The 4073-nt window shown below is 39.6% G+C and overlaps 1 non-coding gene across 1 annotated transcript; it reads left to right on the plus strand.

Moving 5' to 3' along the window:
• The first annotated feature begins 1083 nt into the window (after positions 1-1083).
• LOC119470079 lies at positions 1084-1224 on the plus strand. The gene has a single exon (XR_005198954.1). It is a non-coding gene; the product is annotated as a U4 spliceosomal RNA (small nuclear RNA).
• The last annotated feature ends 2849 nt before the right edge of the window (positions 1225-4073 follow it).

Raw genomic sequence — 4073 nt, forward strand, 5'->3', positions numbered from 1 at the left:
CTGACCTTGTGATCCACCTGCCTTGGCCTCCCAAAGTGCTGGGATTACAGGCGTGAGCCACTGCGCCCAGCCCAACTAAATGACATGTTTAAATGGAAAAGAAAATCAGTGACACCTGCCAGATGTCAAAATAGTCAGGTAGCCTTGTAAACACAGCCACCACCAGGAGTGCAGAGACAAGGCTGTGCTATTGCTCAGATCACATCTTCCTTAGAACAGAAACTTCTAAAGCCACTCTGCAAGCTCCAGCTGAACACACGTTTCTCAAAAATGCCAGCTGAAAGGGTGATGGAAAGCTTTGTGGGACACAGAAAACAGAAAAGACAGTAGGGTGGTAAAGAAAGAAAGATCACTTTAATTCTTTTTCTTTTTACTGGTAGGCACCTTATCAACTATATCGTGTTCATTACATCGTGTGATTCTTTCAATAATGCTGGACAGAAACACTTTAACACCACTTTACAGATGAGGAAAAAATGAGTTTCCAAGAAGTGATGTAATTCTCTAAAGTTAATCAACTAATAAAGATCTAGGTCAGGATTCAAACCCAGGCTGGGTCCTGTAGCCTGCCTATCCATCTTACATACTGATTCCCAACGGCATATGAACTAGGAAGTGCAATTTAAATTAGTTTAAGCAAAAACAGGAATGTATTAATTCCCATAAGCAAATCATGAGGAGTAGAAAGAATTAGTTCCAGAAACAACTAGTTCCAATGGATATACACGCTGTTAGTTTGCTAACACCCTTTCTTCCACTCTTCTACCCCTCCTTCCACCTTTCCTTTCCTCTCATCTCCATCTTTTTGTTTCTCACTACATGTTAAGTTCATTCTCTTCTCCACATTTTGCCATCTGTCTAAATCCATTACCATGGGCAGCTTTGGTGTCACACCATACTAGGTAAATATAACTCCTTCCTGCCTTCTCAGAGAAATTACTAAGGGAATGGCTATTATTGTTGTGGTTTGCTTGCATATCTACTTCTGAACAATAATGGGAGTGGTTACGATGACCTATTCAGGCTGGGTCATGTACCTAAACTTATGACCAGGGGTCTGCAGTTTTAGAATTGGAAAGTCCTAGCTTTGCACAGTGGCAGTATCGTAGCCAATGAGGTTTGTCCGAGGTGCGATTATTGCTAATTGAAAACTTTTCCCAATACCCCGCCATGATGACTTGAAATATAGTCGGCATTGGCAATTTTTGACAGTCTCTACGGAGACTGAATAATAAAAAAAAAAAAAAAAAAAAGAATTGGAAACCCCTTTCAGAACCACAATGTTGGAGAGGGAAGCAACCATTAATTCCAAAGAAGGGAATTAATGGTTGGGACCAGACAATACAATAAATGGCCACTCTCTGGTAGGGAAAGACTTTGGAGGTGGGTAGAAATGTTTTAACTCTATGCTGCTGCTTCCTGGGTGTGCCACTGCATTTAGTCACTGTAGTGAGATATGAGGTAATACATTTAAAGTGCTGTCAATGCTGAATAACTACTGCCAAATAAAATAATGACAAAGTACTAGTTAAATGCAAGGTTCTAGTATTGTTAAGTTTTGGTCTTTAATTTAAATTTTTTCTTATCACGATCTAGATGGGATACAATTTCAAAACTTTTTTCTTCCTACCCTGTGGCCTCTTTCCCCAAGCAGTATGTTCAAATAGATAGTAAGCTCCTGGAAAGCAAAGACAATATTTTCTGCATCTTTTCTCCTCCCACAGCACAAAGGGCTGGTCTTAGGCCTGTGTTAACAGCATGTGTTTAAAAAGCACTTGCAAACTTGAATCATTGTAAATATTTACAGACTAGTCACATTGGGAGTACATACCCAGATTCAGCATTGCTTTGGCTGGTGTTCTATGTCCTGCCCACATATGTATGTCTGAGAATAGGTATACAGAATGTTAATATCACTTTTATAGGAAATTAGCAAATGGGTCATTTCCATCAATTTCTTTAACCTAAACTTGAAGAGTCATGTGAAATAGTTTTCATATTCAATAACATTGTCTGAAAATGGAGAAATATTATGAACGTTAAGCTAAGCCCCGACAACCCACCATGCATTACGAGTTTTCGCTATTTAACCCTACTCTTCTCATGGCCGTTTTAATGCATTTCCACATATTAAGGATGCTCATGCTGATATCCTGAAATAACCTCAGCCAAGTTCATTATCTATTTTGATGGAAAAGCACTTAAATCTAGAAGACAATTTATATTTATATTTTACAAGTTGGATTTGGAATAACTATTGAAGAGCTTTCTCTAAGTAACTCTGATTTTGAAATTCTAATTAAATTTTACATTTTATTCCACAGAAAAAATAAGCACATCATTATTTTGGATGAAATTACTAAGTATCTCACCCAGTTATTCATGGCTTTGAAACACAAGTTACTGCTTCTTGTCATTTTGTCAGTGGATTGAAAACCGTCTTCCAGGAATACTAAGAATTGTGGATGAATACTGAAGAGACAGGATATCTGGGATACTAGGACTGATCTGCACTGTGTGTGTAGGAAGTTCAACTGCTAAAGATGCTAGAACATTAATTTGGATGCCAACATTTCTTTTGCATGAAAATGGGATGCATGAATCACCTACTTTGCTTGAAATTGGATTGATTCCTTCATCTTCTGAACTCTTTTAATAAAAACTCTGAAGAGCTTCTCATCACTGTGGAATGTAGTATAACTGCATAAGGCTGCCCTCCAGGACCTGCAGATTCCAACTTCTGCCTAAGTCCACGGGCCTCATCTTGCGTCATTCTCCCTTCACCCACATTGTGCTCCACACACATTTTCCTTCAGTTTCTCTAATAAATATAACATGCTTCCCACTGCTTAAGACAGCTGTTCACAAATCGATTCCCTCTGCCTGGAATGCTCTCCTAGCCTTCACCTGTCTTACTCTCACTTGCTCTCAAGTTTCTGCCTAATAGGATTTGATCCTGACCTCCCAGACCATGTGAGGCAAGTTTCATAGAGCTATGTGTTTTAGGTTTGAATTTCTAAAGCGCTAGTTCAGGTTTATAGTTTTTCCCTTAGTAACAAATATTTTTGTCCCAAGGCTAGTAGGAACTGAGAAGAAGAGCAGGAATACTTGGATTCTTTCAATCTTCTTTTTCCTTCTTTCCAACTCTAGTGACCCAGAGAATAAGGTCAAGGAAACAGGAACTGAAAAAAAGCAAATGCTGGAAGGTTAGAGATGGCTACCCATGAGCCCACACACCCCACTAGCTAGGCTAGTGGGGATAAGAGGGATAAGGTGCTCTTTGGAATGAAACGCCAGTGGAGAAACCACCCATGAAACTACTTCACCTGGGCAATTATCGGTCTCTGCTGCCTGCTGTGTCTCCCTACGCAGCTCTGAGCACTCAGCTCCTTGCCTTGAGTACTGACGCTCTAGGCACAACCTTGATCCCAATTTATACCTAGTAATTTTAGCCAGTGCCCTTCTCTGTCCTTATTTTACACAGTTTACTTAAATGAAGACTGTATTCTGATGCCTACAAATGTATTTTGACTTTATAATTTCCCATGCAATTTTCTAAAATCACAAATAATATTTTCACGCAATTCCTGAAACTTAGCTAATAATCCAAAGATTTGTGGATAGATAATCCAAAGACTTATGGATAGATAAGAGGGAAGGAGGCCTCTGATGAGTTGAGGACTGTTATCAATCTACAGTTCTATCACACATCTCGTACTTTCTTTATTAGTAAAGATTGAAATAATTAATGATGTATTTTTCTAATTATTTGTTCACTGTTTTCCTCCCTAGTAGTCTATATACTTCATGAGGTTTGTTCATTGCTTTATCCCCACTGATTAAAACACAATAGATCTAGGCCAGGCGCAGTGGCTCACGCCTGTAATCCCAGCACTTCAGGAGGCTGAGGTGGGTGGATCACCTGAGGTCAGGCGTTCGAGACCAGGCTGACCAATATAGTGAACACTTGTCTCTACTAAGAATACAAAAATTAGCCGGGCATGGTGGCATGCACCTGTAGTCCCACCTACTTGGGAGGCTGAGACAGGAGAATTGCTTGAATCTGAGAAGTG

The sequence above is a fragment of the Cebus imitator genome, unplaced genomic scaffold, assembly GCF_001604975.1.
Source record: "Cebus imitator isolate Cc_AM_T3 unplaced genomic scaffold, Cebus_imitator-1.0 Scaffold21, whole genome shotgun sequence".
In the NCBI taxonomy this organism is placed as follows: Eukaryota; Metazoa; Chordata; class Mammalia; order Primates; family Cebidae; genus Cebus; species Cebus imitator.